Below are 18,077 nucleotides of genomic sequence, written 5' to 3' on the forward strand. Positions count from 1 at the left end.
TTATTTATTTTGCAGGACAAAACATTTTGAGGGGGAAGCTTTTGAAAAATTTAAAGTAGGCATGATCTGTTTTGTTAGAGGCATGCGAATTCCCTTCTTGTGCCTTTATCTTCGCTTTGTGTAGGCCATTCAGAAAAGGTCATCCCCCTTCAGTAAACAATAATTATTTATAATTCCATACGCTAAGTTCCATTCAGTGTTTCAAAAATACTTGTTTTCCTGATACAGCAGTGATTCTACATATAATTATAGATTCTATATATAATTATTAAAATGAATCCTTTGTGTGTTTGTTAGAATGTAAATGTTTTTCTAAACAGCTTTTTAAGAGTATCATGAAAATGTATGATATTGTAATGATTGTGTAGGTATACATAGGAATTTAATCTCCTTTTGCATCTCTGTTTGGACTTCCTAACTTTTATCTTGAGACTCTCTGTGTTAGAATCTGTTATTTCTTACTTGACAGCGTTTTTCCGGAGGCTGGTATACAGAGGTGACTTAAAAGCAGACACTGTCTGGTTTGCTGGGCTCCGTATGTGTTAGAGGTCCAGGGTTTTACCTTTAAAGCTTCTACTGACTTCTGTGGGATCACAGTTTCTCACTCTTGGATGTGGCCTGGACATCACTGAAGTCTGTGTACCGTGATAACCACTTCTCCATGTCACTTGATTGTACGTGTAGGTACAGCTTTTGGATAAAAAAAAAAAAGATTTTGCTTTCTTATTATAGTACTTATAAATTCTTATATATCTGCTCCATACCATTAATCTTAGGCTTTTTCACAGAATTTTTAGTGCTTATGTTAAGCAGTAATTTTGACTGCTGTGCAGCAGGTACCTTACTTTGTGTATCTCCTGTTGCCCTGCTTATCCAAGGAGGTACAAGCTATGGATGAGCAGCTGGGATACGTGTGTTAATTGCTCTTCCAATTTTGGTCTCAACATGAAAGAAGGTTTTAATTCAAAACAGGAGTTATCCTTTTTCCAGCCGCCCTGGAGCATTGAGCCTATCCTGGTCTCCAAGTTTTCTCTGACTACTGGAAATTTTACAATTTTCTGCTTGCTGCAGCTAGCTCCAGCCAGTCTTTCTCTTTTTGATTTTAGTAACACCCTGTTTCTCTGACACTGAGTTCCTTTGAATTTTTCTGGTATTTCTGATATGACATTACCTGTTTCGCACATCTCTCTGAACCAGGGACCACCCCTATGCCTGTTCGGTCTTCTCTGTCTGCGCAAAAGCAGCTTCCCCGTTATACAGAGTTCTTTGTTTGCTTCTTTAATAGTTTCTTATGTTGTTGAAAATGTGTAATGCCTTTTAAATTTTGCAGAAAACAGATGGCTAGGGGCATAAAGTCGAAAGCCAGATTTGGCAATAAAATAAACCTGTGGCAGCAGTAAAACATTAATGTATTTAGTATCAATTTGCTATTTGAAAGGTAAGATTGTATGATAGAACCTTCTTCTATCAGACAGTAGACCCAAAAGACAATGTTTTCCGATTATGGTGAAGTATAGATTGAGTTAGACTGTTGTGTTGGTTTTCTGATTGTCTGATGAAAATGTGTATCCATTGTCTGAGCAATTAAAAGTACACTTGCATTTAGAAAATTTATATGTAGAGTGAGTCAGAAGCATAAATTGTCTTCCAAGTGTGTCACTATTTAGCCTGCACGCATGTTTCTTTAGGGCTTAATGCTGCAAAAGCCTTAGGTCTGATCTGCTAAAACAGTTGTGAATGTTTTACTGTTCAATTACGTATGTGTGTGTCAGTGGTCACAGGATGTCACTACCCATTTGTCCCCAGTAGAATGATACTCAGCTGATGTTAGCTTCCACAGAACCATGGGAAAATAAATACGACTGCGGTCATTGTTCAGTGACTTGTTTTGCCTTGTTTTACTCGTGCCCAGATTTCTTGTATGTGTGTATATACAGTGCTCAGCTGTACTTCACCGCAACTAAATTTTTTGGCGTTCACTGTGCTCACGAGCAGTAAAATAGAGCTAAGATAGACAAAAGGAATGAAAATGATTAGGTTAAATTTAACCAGGTAAACTAATGGCATTTCTGGTTCTTAAAAAATTACATACACTTGCCAGTTACTTGCATGTGTAGTATGGTGCTTGGAAAAAAAGGGTGGGGGGAGGAAGAGGGAAAGTATCGGTGTTGTAATATCTCTTTTTTTCATTAAAAAAGAAGGGCCCTGGTCAGGTCCTCTTGTTTCTTTGTTTTCTAAAGATAGTTAGTGAAAGCCTCTGAAGTATCACATAAGCATTTGTTGATTTCACCAAATTGGGGCAGTAAGAAGTGTCCACAAACATGCATTTCAGGAGAGAAGGATGTCTGTAAGTTTTATGGTACATCCTTGAGATCAGATTTCCCCAAGAGACAGTCCGTATATGAAAAGTAAATTGACTCCTTTAGGAGATTCTATAGTAACTGAAGGGACCAAACCCCCAAAAATATAGTAGTTGTAAGGCTTTTTACCATCCCCAGTTCACATCTGGAACCAATAATCTATAATATAGGAGCAAACCCAGAAACAATGAAAGAAAGCTCTAACCTGAGATACTCTCCTGGGAGGTAATTTTGAGTTTGGAACATACTCAGAGAAGTGCTTGGCAAAGAAACTAAAGATCATTGAAAGAAGTTTTATGTCGTGTCTCTTGAAACAGAAATAAATTTAATGTACTTAAATTATCCCTTCAGACCTCAGGCTCTATATTACTATGTAATTCTTTTCTTTTTATTTCTCCCTCCCTCCCCCCCACCCCTGTCTGAATTGCCAGGGATTCCAACTAGGTATATGAAGTTCTTTCTTGTATAGTACTTGTTCATATATTTCGATTGATATAAATATTTCACATATTAAGTCAATAAAACTTTTTCATAAGAGATTAGAAAAAGTGGTGAAGTGGATGTAAAAGAAAATTACGTGGATGCTTTTACTTTCAGAAAATTTAAAAAAATAATTTAAATGTTTTGTCATATTTTGGTTAGGTTGTATCCACAGTTTTGTCAGGTTGCTTATGCAAAAGGTTTAATGTTTGGACTTAAGTGAGAGGAGCTTTGATTTCAGTAGAAGAAGGCAGAGTATTTTCAGTATAGAAGGAAGTAAGCTGATCTCAAGGCCCCTAATAATAGGTATAATACATGGGTGGAATTACAGCCAGCAGCCGCATAGGACTGGGGTGTGTGAGGGTTGGAACAGTAGCTTTGCCAGTCACAACTTCAGTTAAAACACTGCTAATTCTCTGCTGTGGCAAGGAGTCAGTGCAGTCTGATATTTGAATCAATCATTACAAGATATTAAATGTTCACATATTGAGAAAGTTACTTCCACTGAAATTGAGACAGGCTTCTCCTATTGCATCTGAACCCTTGGCAACCTGAACAAAATGACTGTCCAGAAGTTAAACACTTGAGAGAGCTTTCTTGAAGTACAGGAGAATAATAGTAAGGCATCTGATAACAAAGGGAAGGGAAAGAATATCTTCTAGAGGAGGTTGTCTTGTGGTGTGCGTACTACCAGCGGTATGCAAGCCGTCTTACAATGCTGCATGAATGATGCTTAGACAGCTACATGTTTTGTCCTTCTCCAGGGAGTAGCGTATTAGTTGTTGTGATACCAGTGGGTGTACCCACCAAAATATTGCAACTGCCTCTCCTAATTATCCCTGCTCTGTCTGAGACTTCACACTTCAGAAGTTTTTGTATTGAGAAGCCCTTTGAGGAGCAGAAAAGTCTTACAAGTTGTTCTAAAAGACCTATTCTCACCTCCCTAATTGAATATCTCTGAGTTATATTTTGTGGTTGTGCCTAGGGTTTACAGCCGAGATCAAAGGCTTATTAAACTCTTCCCTTTTCAGTCCCACAGACTGAAGAAGGGGTCCTTTGCGTTGAACGTGCAAAGGTGGGAGGCAGATGGAGAAATATAGGCAGAGATCAACATTCATGCAGCCAAATAGAGCGTGGGAGGCAGAGGCACTAGTAGCATCAGGGTTTTTTTCATTGACGATGAGTCACAGTCTTCTTTGACAATGAGTGAGAAAGCATTTCCCAATGAATGTATGCTTTCAAATTCATACCTTTATAATGATATTGATGAACCTAAACTTAGTTAATTGATTTGTGAAAGTTACAGGAGTAAGAACACATTTGAAACTCTTGTTTTACTTTGTGTTTTCTTTCCTGGTTTCGTTTTTAATACTGCCCAGTATTCTTGTTAATAATTTTAATTCTGTATATCATAAGACAACAGGAGTATTTTTAGGCAGCCATGTAAATTGTAAACTAGTGTGTCCCATTTGTGTGTGTGTAATGTACTGAAATGTCAGATGCTTCATTTCTTAAGCAGTCCCAGGTATCAAAATTACTATATGCCAGAGCCTCCTGAATGATAATATTCTTGTCAGCTATGATTGTAGCCAGAATGTGAGAGATGCAGGATTTTGGTAGAAGACAAGATAGCCAAGAATTGGGCAGTAGCTGGTGAGATAAATATATAGATGTGACATAGACTGAATCAGAATTGTTGTGTGGACAGGAAATCATGAGCTCTTCTCCCAATAAGTTTGAAAACTTCCCATTGTGGCACTCTGGTCTCACCAGCTTCAAGCAGTGTGGATCAGAATCACACATGGTAGCATACATTGTAAGTGTTGGGCTTCTCTTTCGTTGTTGGTTCTAAAACCATGATTAAAAAGAAGCAGGTGTGCCTCTTCTGCTATATGGCTATCCTTTCTCTGATTTTATACAATTAGTGACAAGCTACTTGCAGTGCAAGAAGCTTGATTCTGTAAATGTGGATAGGTAGGTAAGTATTTTAGGATGGGTTGGTTTTCTAAAAGTAGAAGTTTTATTGGTCAAAGCAAGTATGTTTGAGACAGATGTATGGGTTTCATTCAGTTGGTGCTGCAACAAATCCTGCCTTGTTGCTTCATGCTGAGTCATCAAGCAACTGGTATGGATGTTGGAGGCTGGTTAGTCTATCTCAGTATTTTTCTACTCTGTCAGTGCCTTGGTATTTTGATTGTGTGAGGTCTAAATGTTTCCCAGAATAAAGGTTTCCAAGAAAGCAGAAAGTGCCTTTGTTGAACCTGACAGTTTAAATTTGGGCAGTTCTATCAGATTAAAGATATTTGGAGAATATCTTTTAGGAGACCATTAAACTTTCAAATTCTAACCTTTTGTTGAATAACAAAAAATGTAACATTAGGCATAAATTAACATGCCAGCAATTACATTTGGCAACCTTTGCACCTGTGTTTGGCCATGGTCATATACAAACATAAGGAGTCTCAGACTTTTTATTCTTAGATCTCTGGTTAGACTAGAGGAAGGCTAAAACTTGTCTGGATTTAAGATGGTGATGATGCAGATAAGGATTGGGAAAAGTCAGATGAAGGGAAAAAAATTAAGAGGAGCAGTAAACTCCCTCTCTATTCCTTGTTCTTCAGAAAAACTTCTGAAAGAAAATCAGGTCTTTCTTAGCCTTTTGTGGCTTTGAAATTTGAAGTTCCAGAAGGCAATAACGTGTTTGGATATTTTTGTAGGCGAAAACAAACCAGGGAAGACTCTTTCAGTGGCTAGAATTTTCTGTGCTTCAATACCTGCTCTGTGTGTAAATGGGTGGGAAACTTGGGGTTGGGGAGAGGAACTGCAAAACTTTATGTAGAAACGCAAAGCTCTGAGCAAGAGGTGGTGGGGTTTTGGGGCAGTTTGTTTGCTTTTGGGGTTTTCTTGAGAATCATGTCGAAAGCTAGAGATTACAATAATTAGATTCAGAACTGTAGTAGTAGTACTTGAAAGGTTGGTCCAGTCCCACTGATTTAACTATTGTGCAGTCTAACAAGCTTTGTCTATACTGAGAAGATGAAAAGGGAATGGGAAAGTAGTAAACATGCAAACTGAATAAATGACATAGAGCAGCAAATGTTGTAAGAATGACAAGATGATGTCTTTTCATATGGCTTATGACAATAGACTAGCCCGTAGACCTCATGTCTCTCTCCTGGAGATAAGGAAAGAACAGTATTCCTGTTGCTTCCCTTTAGATTGAATTTGTCCGTCTTCAGAACTCATTGGCACTTAGTATTATGTTTGGTATCATACTGTTGTCCACTGAAGAATTTCCCTTTCGCCAGAGATCTTACTATGATCTGTTAATGGAAAAATATAAGGTCTTTAAGTTGACTGAGAAACATAGGTCTTGTCTTGGCTGGCTGTGTTGTAACTGGGAACATGATAAAGGGAATCAAACTGTGTTGGTGTTAATGCACATTGGACTTGCCATAGCAAAGTAATGTATACAAGGGAGAGTGGATTTGCCTCCATGGTGTTTTAAAAGTGTATTAGTGTAAGTACTGGTTTTCCAGTTGGTGGTCTCGGTTCTTTTTAAATACCATGTTCACTGTAGACTTAATTTCTGTGTGTTGTGATTATTTATAATATTCATCCCCCGCCCCCCCAGTTCTCCCTGTATCTTTTCCTTTCTTTTCATCCCTCATTTCCCACCCCCCGCAGTCTTCCTGTATCTTTTCCTTTCTTTTCATCCCTCATTTTTGAAATAAAGAGATTAAGTACCGAAACTGTATTAGTCCAACATTGCAGTTGAGAATGAAATTGTCAGGATGGCTGCTTATGGTTCCCACAACAATCATAACTAGGCTAAATTGCACATATGTATTAAGACATAAAACATAGAATGTAGCAATAAGGAATATTCCATATAACACATTATGCATGCTGTGGGAGCCATCACTTTGAAAATCTTGACTTCTGTGTTTTCAAAACCTCTTTTGAAATGTAACATTAATGTGTTTTTTCCTTTTGCGTGTAAATTTTTTTCTGTGCCCACTGGTGATAAAAATCAGGTCATGAATGCTATCTTGGTATCCTTGTGAACTCTGCATAGCAACCAGCCCTTCTCCTTCATTTAATGTTTTTGCAATGCAAACTGATACAAGAAGAAATAAATAACAGCATGCAGTGAAATGAGAAGTGTAAAACGGTGAGCTGCTGTTACGGCCACGTTACATCTCAGTAAGTTCCAAATGATCTCTGATAAATGCTTTTAGAAAAACAGATTGAAATATTACTTTCTTGGCTTACAGATACATGTAAAGGGAAACTTAATTACGCTTCTATTCTGCTGATTGGTAAGTGCCATATCATTTGGCAATCTAGCCAGCCTTTGGTTCTTGTACTGCCGTACAATTAACAGTGTCTGTGCCAAGGCTACACCATGGAGATGTCAAGGGGTTACTAAAACCCTGAACTGTGCAGAAGTAAACTCCCAGTGTCTGCTGAAGCTAATGTCACCAAGCTGCTATGGCAGCATAGCAAGCCTTGCTCTGTTCACTAGTCTAGTGGTGGAACGCCTGGGCTGTAGTCATCTCCTTTTAGCCTGCTTCCAGCCTTACGCTTCCTTTATCCTGTTCGATTTGGTTCTGATGTGTGAATGTTTCAGCTGTCAGCCAAATTAAGACTTTCATGTGTAACTTACAGGGCCAGGAAGATTGACCTAAAACTGGTCATGCAAGGGTCTGATTATTTCTGCTCAGTAAAAGATAGCTCTGTGTTCAGTGTCAGTGTTACTGTCATGCTTCAGGCTCTCTACCATCATCCTCTTCTTACGACTCCCATTGAAACCAAGATAAGTTTGTATGGAGCAGCAGGATAGTTTGTAATCAACAGCAGGGTATTGCATTTACAATGATTTTGTTTAATTTGCTATAATTGGAGTTGAAGTGCAGAAATCCTGTTTAATTGTATCTTATTATGATAAGGGTCTGAGAGATTTTGGTATCCGGCTTTCTTTGGAGGTTAATGAATGTTTTTAAGAGTCTATTGTCCTATGTTTTGGGCAACTGCAGTTTAACATTGATTAACAGAATGCTGATGGGACTTCTACAGTTTTAATAGAGATTTGGTTTTATCTCTAAATATACATGCCACATTCTTGCCTTGTTTTGGCTGGTGGACTTGTTTCTTGTATTATGGTAGCTCCAAGCAGCTCCTGTCAAAATGTGGAGGATGCTGGATAAACACAGATTAAAAAGTATTTCCCTCATCAAACAGGATGCAATCCATTTCATTTTGTAGTTCTAGTTAAAATGACAAATTAGACTTTAAAATCATGGCATCATCTGAAATATCTGAAAAGTAGCTACAGCTTTTCATGTTTTCACAGGTGTTATCTTTGCAGCTGCTGATAGTCTTGCATTGGTGTTGGAAGACGTACTGTGAGACAGTAGCTCTGACAGCCACAACTTCAAGACTCCTTACTTATAGGTCGAGATGAGGTTGATCATGAATAAAACCAAATATTTTTATTGTCATACATTAGCAGGGAGGTCCTGACTTGTAGGTTTGTTTTCCATGAGCTGGCTGTCTAACTCAACAGCTCTCTTTGGGAGAACCAAGATTCAGAAGTGGGGTAGAAAGAAGAAAGAAATAGTACTGTTCTTTGGGGTTTTATCTATTTAGTTGTTCTCTGGCACAAAAAGTGTCCCTTAGGTGTAGCACCTCCTGACATCATAGGCTTGAGATGCATTCAGATCTCTGCATGTAGGAGTTTCTGAGGATCAGGGCTTTTCTGGCCCAATTCTCGACTGGAAACAAACATAGCTTTGCTGGTGGTGTTTAGTTGAGGCTTTAATATATTGGACTGCATGGTGGATTTACATAAGTTGCTGGACGGCCTGTTCTTGTTCCTCCTAAATTATGGAAGTTTCCTAAAGATATGTTACTTAGGATAACCTATACTGTACCCACAAGTTTTCTGATTCATGACAGCTATGGACTTACTTAAAAGCAAATTACAGCACTGAACTTATATTTTTTGAGGTATGCAACGGTTTTATTAACTTTCTTTTCTGTTGCCCTTTTAGGGGAAGAAAATGAAACTTGTCAGTTTGTTCTACATATATAGTACATGCATATAAAAGCCAATGCTTATCTGTAACAGCTGTGAAAAATCACCTATGCAACATAGAAACCTAGGCAATAGCAAAAGGAAAAAAAAACTTAGCCCAGTTAATCCTGTTCAGCAAAAAGAAATCCAGCTGACATTCTGGAATTCTGAATTTTAAGAAGATAGAGAACAGAGATACAACTATTTTAATGGAATTAGTTTTGAAAGTAAGTGAACTCTTTAAGGCAGCTGAAGCTAATTTCAAATATACTTTGTTATAAAATTATTTTTTCAAGTCCTCCCTTAAGTTTTTTTTTTTAACGTATTTCCATAACTTTTATACTGTCAGGTGTTTACTCATTTAGTCACAAAGAGAAATTTCTTCTGGTAAGAAAAGTTTTGGTATTTCAGACTGGGATTTTTTCACCCCTATAATGGGGTGAAGGATTTCACTCAGTTGTATGGATTTGCTTGGAATTGCATTATTGAAAGTCCAGTGATTCTCCATCAGAGTTGCTAGTGTGTGATTATTTACGCTTGCTCCTGCTGTTATCTGCTAAAACTTGGAATGTCTATAAGCTTGCTTGTAGTCAGCATCTATATATAACAAGTCCTTGGGTGTTTTAACCACACTTTGAAATGGTGTGTATTTATTGGGGATTTTGTGGGTTCGGTTTGGGGTTTGTTGTTTGTTTTTTTTGTTTTGTTTTAATTAATACTTATAAACCAAATTTCATAATAATTTTGTGTGATTTTTGAGATATTGTAGCACTTAGAATACCATTTGTGGAATAGTGTTCCTTTGCTTTATTCTTCTGTATGAAACTGTGATTCTACCCTCTTTCGCTCTTCCCAGTGTTTGAAGTTGTGCAACAGATTCAGATTTTTAATCAATATTTGATCAGAAGATTTGTTTTCCTATAGTGTGTCATAAATTAAGCAAAACATAACAGTAAGCTAGTTTTACTTCTTTTATTGTCTTTTGCAGAAAGTTCTCAAGCAGATAATTTTTAATGTCCGAAGAAAAGACAAGGGTGTAAATTCTTGTTATTGCACTTTGACAGGTTACAGTAAACCATGCAAAGGATAGGGTCTTTTTTTATTAGGAAGGCTGACTTGCAAGAAGGATTGCTGTTCCTCAGAACTAGACTTACAGTGACAGGAGTGGTTATTGACTTGCCCTTTCTCGTAGTTGTGTCATGTTTCATCAGCCTTTGAAAATCTTGAAGGTATCAGAATAAATCCAGAAGCTCAAATAGCATAGCATTACATATTAAGAAGTATTGACCAAACAGATTTTGTGTTTCTTGCAAGGGGAAGGTCAGCCTAGACACAAAATATGATTAAATAGGTGAAAAGTACTTTATTCACAGGTCGACTTTTAAAAATGCTTAGAGGGGGGAAAAAAAGTCACTGGATTACGTGGCTGAATACCACTAAAATATTCATAACGAGCTTATATGAAATTTTAGTTACAGAATTTAGGGCAACTGAAGTTCCAAAGTACTGATTAAATCCTGAAATCTTAGAGGTAGCTTCTTGAATTTTTATGAAAGCCTTTTGTTTTTCCAAAGGCTATTAAATGAAGGTTACACTTAACAGTCTTGTTTGATGTCCAGGCTGGGACCGAAGCCTGGAAATACATCTTTACTTTAAAGAATCTGTAGCATAGAGCTGTCTTTGATATATATCAATTTGTCATAGTTGGTTAAGTCCTACCACCTCCATTTTTCTTCGTCAAATTTCATAAAATATATTTTTCTCTACCATTTCAGTGTTGTGGTTTATAATCATATTTTTGTTTACGATACTGAGCAAAGCAATGAAAAAATGTGATGATATGGCCATTCTGCAGTGGAAATTGAATATATTACAGGCGATGGAACTTCAGTCCTGCACTTCTCTCCTGTAATTTAAATCTCAGTATTTTTAGATCATTGATGTAGTTAGTGGTTTATAATGCCAAGTAAGACAGATTGTTTCACAGCAGGTAAACACAATTTTGGATATTATAAAAGTTTTCTTAAAATCATATTTGAACTTGTGTAGACTTCAATCTGTATAACAAGATATAAAGTAGTCAAAAAAACCCCCTCACTGTTTTTCTGATTGTTTTTTTGAATGTCCTTTTGGATTTTATGTATATATATTTCTACTTTAAATTTAATAGGACATACTCTTTGGAGACATTGTCTTGAATATTTGATTTCTGCGGTGCATTCATTGCTCTCTTTTATTAGTTTGTGTGTCATGAAGCTTTCCAGCTAGGCATATGTGGAATGGCCAATTACATTTTTAACAAAACTGCTTAGCGTGCTCTCGTACATATGTCATAATTTCTTCCCTGAAAACCACAAACAGACATCGAAACAGTTTTTTCTGCATTTTCTTTTGTTCAGAATGTCACATGGAGCCTGGAATTACCCACTGGAAAAGGCAAACATAATGCAGAAACCGCAGGGTTTCTGGCAAGGTACTTTCGGAAGCCAAAGCTGCAAATCTGTGAACTGGTACTGCTGGTTCTGTAAACCTGGGTTTCTGCCTTTTCTTTTCTTTTTGTGCCTTTTCTTTTCTTTCTGTTGTAACTGCTTTTGAAGAGGATTTCATCCTCTTGCTGGCCGTTAGGGTGACAGTATAAAATATCCAATTGGCATTTTACAGTTGGATTTTTTTTCTTTGTTTGTTTCTTCAGGAATTGATTGCAATGTCCAGTATATTGTACTGGTGCTGCTCATGAGGAAATGTGGTGTATATCAGTTTGTATCTTAAGATGAGTTTTAACATAGAGGGGGAATCTCTAACAATATTTTTAGAGATGGCACAAGGGAATTGACAAAAGATCTAAATGTTGATTTCTTATTTCTACAAGCGAGCATAAGCTGAGGATATTTGGCGCTGAAGTGCTTGGAGCATTGCACAGAAATGTGTAATGGTTTCATTGGCTTTTATAACATGCATTTAATCATGATCCATTTTAACTTCTAATTTATAATTATAATTGGTTCTTTTCTTTTGAAACCATGTCAATGTAGAGCATTGAATACAAACCATAGCGGGTTTAAGGCTTCTTTTTGTGATGCATGGTATTTACTACTTAACTGCATTTTCTGAGACCAGCCAAAATGGGACGAACGAAATGGGATTTATGTAGTTACATAAAATACGAATGTACATATATTGAAATGTAAAGATACATAAATTCATAAAATGTACAATTTTTATATAAACATATAGGTATACTTATATATTTTTCTCTATTGCATTAGGACAGTAAGGTAACTCCTCTGTCTTAATTTTCTTTTTCTTCAGAAGGGTTTCAAGCAATGCAAGAACAGGGGGATGTCAATCTAACAAGAAAAAGTAGCCATTCTTGGGACATTCAAAGTTAAAAACAAGGGGCATCTCCAGATTTGACTGAAAATTGCCAAAATCTTGTCTATATCTCTTGCAAGCTTTTAGACAGAGTAGTGGGGTCTAGGGAAAATAAGCTTACTTGATGGGATTTTGTCTATGTAAACTGTTCTCACTGGACATTGCTCTACTAAGTCTATTAATATCCAAAAGAAGCCATAAACTAAGCACTTGTATTCCAATATATTTTCTGATAAACACAATCAGGAAGATGTTTTAGGAGTGTTCCTATGTTGATAAAGATAAATTAATAAAATAGTATCTTAAAATAATAAAATAATCTTGTATTGGGAACTCTCAAAGCATCTAGTCTTTGTTGCCTTTGCAATATGAACTTGGAAAATTTAGCCTGCATTAAAACAAGCTTGATACCAATTGTCTTTGAATATGGAGAGTATAAATTGCAGAGTTTCTGAGTAGCAAAGTTAAATGCGGAAATATCTCATAGTGTGTGGTGGGTGGGGTTTTTTTTTTGGTCTGGGGTGTTTTTTTGTGTTTTTTTTTTTTTTTTTAAACCCTTATATAGATTTATAGTTTGCCTTTCCCCCTGCCTCCACTTTCCCAGAAAGAATTTTTCTTTAGCTGCAGGATAGTTTTGTTTCAGAAAATGGTATTAAGACAAATAGTAATACCTACTATGTTTAATTCCAGTAATCAAAAGAAACTTTTGGAGGGAAATAATGGTGAGTTTGTTTTTTTTTTCTTTCTTTCAGTTCTTATGTGATAGCCTTTTGCTGTTTTGCAGTTGGTATTTGTCTGCTAAGGCAATTCTAGTGGTTAAGCGCAGGTCTGTTTCATCAGCATAATGCTGCTTTGCTGTTAGCAATTATTTTCTTTCAGGGTTTGCCAATTAAGCTAGTCCTAGTGAAAATGCACCTAATTTGTCAGGAAATGGCAGAATGAAATATAGGGGCCATTATATAAATTGGGAAAGAAAAAAAAATCAGGAAAAGCACACGAGACGTGGTGATACTTTGTCCATTCCTGCGGCGTTTTCATTCTGGTAATGCCTTCATCCACTGGTGATGCTGGAAGAGTGTAAAGCAATTGGTCATAAGTTATGGGCCATCCGTGCCCTGAGTATTATGTATTTTTAAAAAATAAAATTTTGCTTTGGGAGAAGCTGCCTGGGAAGTTTTGTGCAAAGACTATGTTGTGTACAAATTTGCTTTGCTTAGGGTTCTCTTTGTTTGTTTGGTTTGGTTTTTTTCCCTGCTTGGACTCAACTGTTTTGTGTTTGGCACAATTGCTTGGTTATTAGTGAGTGAGGCATGATGGCTTAGCTGGCCACTCATTTATTACCTGCAGTCTGCTTAGACTGAATTCTTTAGAGGCATGTATGCTCAAAATGGAGACTCATGGTGCTCGAGTTTTCTAGTGAAGTCCTTAAGCTTTACGAGGAACTGAGTAAAGAAATAGGTTATGTTGAGCTTGTAGTTCCCGTGTATAAAGCAAAATGGACTTAATCCATGCTTATCTAGGAGGACAGAAATGTCAAATAGAAGGCATTGAAGCAAGAAAGAGTAGGAATAGCTTGACTTTGAAAATCAAAAATTGTTTCAAGAACTGCTGCATTAAACTAAAAAATAAATATATATTTTGTTCAAATTAAAATTAATGTAAGGTATATATTATTTCCTTAAGTATAGCAGCATATCACAGTGTACCACAAATATCTTGAATTTTCTCACCTAGGCTGTGCTGGATACCTGTAGTTTCACCCCTTCAGCCTGACAGGTCCCAGACTCTGCAGTAGCTCCAATTGCCCTCAGTGCTGCCAAGACCTCTCTGTGGGGAACCTGGGCTCGTTTATGCTGTGTTGGTGATCAGTGTTTTATACTGAAATGGTAGTATTTCTTCTGGGATATCCTTATGACATTTACTGTCTTTAAACCGGTTTCAATGTTTGTGAAAACAGAGCTCCCCTAGTGCATCCACCATTGTCAGAGGAATGTCAGACTGCACAGAGTGCAGTCTTGATGGAGGAAGAGCATGAGGAAGATGTAAGGAAATGTTGAAGCAGACCGCCAGTTGATAAAAATTAGACTAGCTGTAGATAGTAATGGAAATGGCGTATACCTGTTTAACTGGCAATTAAAAGGAATTGGCTTCCTTATATCACCTCATTATTTGCAGTTAGGTTTACAAGTATTTCCTGCAGGAAGAGAGAGCTACCAAGAAATCAGGAAAGCTATTTAAAATAAAGAACAACTATTGGCACAAGAAGAAAAATGTGCTAAGTATTTAATGTATACAGTGGGGTGATGGAGAAGGTGTCCTGCCAAGGCAATGAGGTTCTTCTAATCTTGCTGTAAGGATGACCCAGAGTGTCCTCCCTAAACCCCCTCTAATCTTAAAATAAAACTATCGGCCTCTAAAGAGGGCTTTGGGATACAATTATCTTTGATAGCTAAGAAATAGACCTAATTATCTGGGAAGATGAGTTTCAGTCCCCCTTTAGCTTTGAATTGTGTATTTGCCTATGTTGGCTATTGTTTTCATTACAGGATTTGAGGAAAATGACTTTTGTGTATTGCAAGGAGACCTGTGCATTGGAAGGATGGCTGGGAATTCTTGTGTCTCTGTGTTTGGAGTCACGGGAGCTGTGCTGTTTTCCACCACCTAACAGTCAGACCAGTGAGTTTAATTACTTTGATTTTAGGGAAGTTTGTCAGGTTTATGTTTGGGAACAAGATACAAATTCGTGTGTTTGGGATGTGCAAGGCTGTATTGAAGGCTGGGCTAAAGCTAGTGGCTCACTCCAGGGGTGCCGATTTGTACATCTGATTAGCTTATTAAAAGTTTGGGTGTTACTCTGTTCCTGGTAAACTTGTGTGACTGACATTTATTAGCCAGATCAGTCAAAGCCCCCGTTCTTTTCATGCTTATCCTGGAAGACTTCAAATGGTCATCGTGACAGATAAAAGAGCATTTTTTCAGCCTTTTCTTAAGTACTAAAACAAAACACGCTCTCCCTATAGGCCATCTGTATTTATTTTCCTGGGTAAAGCTTCTAGCTTTGCAGAATATAACAAGCTAGAGGGAACATCATCGTTATTACTTGGCTGAAGATGATGACATTGACATGAGGCCTTCTGACAGGGGATTAAAGTGGAAAATATTGGTGGCAATCCATTAGGAACAAGAGGATCCCTTTGAAAAAAGGAATTGGGTGTAAACCACAAAAAAATTTCTTTGCTTCTGGCTTTTTTGTTTTGTTTTGTTTTTTCATTAGACTGTTCTCACTCATCCCTGCTGTAATTTGTAAATACTGGATTTCACAAGTAGGTTGGGAGGAAAGCCAGCGCTATTCCAAGACAGAGGGATGCTGCTCCTCATATCATCTAGTCACCTCTATTAAAGACAACTGGTTTTTGCATAGGATCTAAAATCTGACCCAGTATGGTTCAGTCCATCCTGTAGTCATCACATTTGACCAGCATTGCCAATGTTTATTGTTTGCTGGCCTATTTAAGGTGGGTCAGTGGCCTCTACGCTGTTGCTTGTGCACAGATGCTCATGTTTCTACAACTCCTGGGGAAAAAAAAAATTGCATCTGCTAACTGACAGTATCTGTTAAAATGCCAATAGTAAATGAGGCTAAATCACCTTTGCAGATAAAAGGTTTGTGGCACGTAGGAGCAGAAGAAGTAGGCAATCACATATCTATTTATGTAGTGATGATGGAGAGGGAACAACGTGAGACAAGAGGAGGTGGGAAATAAAATAAGTCTTTAAACATTTCCTTTAAAAACAATTTTGCCCTTGTGTTTTAAGGTTTAGTCTTCAGTCTTTCAACAACCAGTGAACTTGTAGGATTCCACATATTTCACAGCCTTAATTTTTTTTTTTTTGTTCTAAAGGATTTTGGTGTGAGAGCTGGTATGGATTATTCTCCTACTATGCTAATATGCAGCAGAAAACTTGGCTTCCATAGTGCCTATGTATATTTCCATGGGAAATGTGGGAAAACAGAGTGAGAAGGAGCACACAGTCCGCTTGCCTACTCCTGAAGAGTAGGACTGACAACTGAGTAGTAATGTGTTCAAACTAAAACTCTAGGATTTCTTTTACTTGCCTTTTTTGCGTTTGGTGGTGGGGTTTTTTTGGGTGGTTGGTTTGTGTGTGGGTGTTTTGTTGGTGTTGGTTTTTTGTTTGGGTTGTTTTATTTTTTTAAACAATAGGTTTTATACCCTGAAGATTTTCTTTGAAGCCACCACAGAGAGATGAAGCTTTTGTTTTCAGTGCGAAACCTGAGATTTTCATAGATTTGCTTGATGGTATGAATGGAAATATTTAAGTAAATGTCAATTAACAGCAAGTTTATGCTTTAAGCCATGAGAGTTTGGCAATACTGAGGGCTGTGTGTGCTGATAAGATAACATCATAGTCCATTTCCAATGTTTTCCAAGAATCTGATGAGTTAGCAATAATGAGGCAAAGTTATCTTTATATATATGGATGAGGTATATATCGCATAGTGGAAGTCATGACTGACATCTCTGCTTCCAGCTCATGGGCTTGTACCCGCAAGCCATTCATGCAAGTGGAGAATTGCTATGGGGTGACAAGGGTCCTGATGCATAAGTACTGTGAACATCAGCCAGTTTTCAGTTACAGGAGCCGTTCGGGCTCAGATGACTTCACCTCTATGCATAGCAGCTTCACTTGGAGAAAAAACTTCTGGGTTTCACTCTGGCAGGGTTCAGTCCTACCTCCTGCTGCTGCCTGCTCTTGGTTAAGAGTATGCTCTTTGGCCTTAAAGCCTGCTTATCCTCTCTTATGAGAGAGGGCATGTTGATACTTACTGGGAGCATAAGGATCTCAAAATTCCTGCTTCAGTATGTGATACTTTTGAGACTATCAAAACGTTTCCTGATACATAATATAGAAAGGGCTTATTCTCCTGTAATGGGCTCTTAGGGTTTTGTCAGATATCTCCATATTTAATTTCAGTTGATGGTCAGCTATCAAGGTGTTCATTGAGGAGGCCTTCCTAATGTCTTTTTTTTCTGTGCTGTTCCTTTTTTGACAGCTGTTCTTCTGGGCATAGTTTTTTAATCTCTCGCATTAAATTAACCGTATTCCTTCCCACAGACCTTTCTTGGAATCTGCATCCTGTGTGTTGTACGAATGTACGTGACCATATGTGCCGTCTTCCATCCCTTTCTCTTCAAGCTCTGGCAGTCGCTGCTCAAGCTCAGTAGTAGTACCCTCAGCTTCTAAAGTGAAAATCCTGCTAATAAAGAAAAAAAACCCAGCATTTCCATCCCACAGTGTATGCTGATTAGCTGGTACTTATAAATTCTGTACAAACAGATTATATTTTCGTTAAAGTGGTTCTACAAATGGCTTGGTGGGCACCTCTATTTTCTGTTGCATTGTGATGTGCAATACTCAAGTTGCTTTAAGGAATTAGAGGCTGAAATTTTGCCGCAAGCTCCTGTAGACTGCTTCTAAGATCCCACCACCCCTATGAAGTTTTGCTCGCTTGCAAATAAAGAAGGTGTTTTTTGCCTAGCAACAAGCTTTGCAGTTTCTACCTGAGGATCAAAAACACAAGTGCACTTGTACAGCCTTTTGCGTCACTTCAGTACTGAAGGTTTTGACAGCCAGATCATCACTGACATTTCTGTTCATGTGCAAGAAAGAGAATAATCCAGTATGTTTTTCCATGGCAGTGCTGTCACTGCAGGCCTGACAATAGTAAAAAGTGCATTCATCACTGAATAACCAGATATCCTGGA

The 18,077-nt window shown here is 37.6% G+C and overlaps 1 protein-coding gene across 16 annotated transcripts in view; it reads left to right on the forward strand.

The window, feature by feature from the left end:
* Positions 1-18,077, forward strand: part of ARPP21 (cAMP regulated phosphoprotein 21) — a 203,048-nt gene that overhangs the window by 76,184 nt on the left and 108,787 nt on the right. The window contains exon 1 of one of the 16 annotated variants that reach the window (XM_075083550.1): positions 14,838-14,967. The exons of the other annotated variants lie outside the window; for them this stretch is intronic. The gene's annotated coding sequence lies outside the window, so the exon portion shown is untranslated. Of the gene's footprint in view, positions 1-14,837; positions 14,968-18,077 lie in introns of those variants that run through there. 16 annotated transcript variants of the gene reach the window in all.

Source organism: Phalacrocorax aristotelis, chromosome 2, assembly GCF_949628215.1.
Source record: "Phalacrocorax aristotelis chromosome 2, bGulAri2.1, whole genome shotgun sequence".
NCBI classification, from domain to species: domain Eukaryota; kingdom Metazoa; phylum Chordata; class Aves; order Suliformes; family Phalacrocoracidae; genus Phalacrocorax; species Phalacrocorax aristotelis.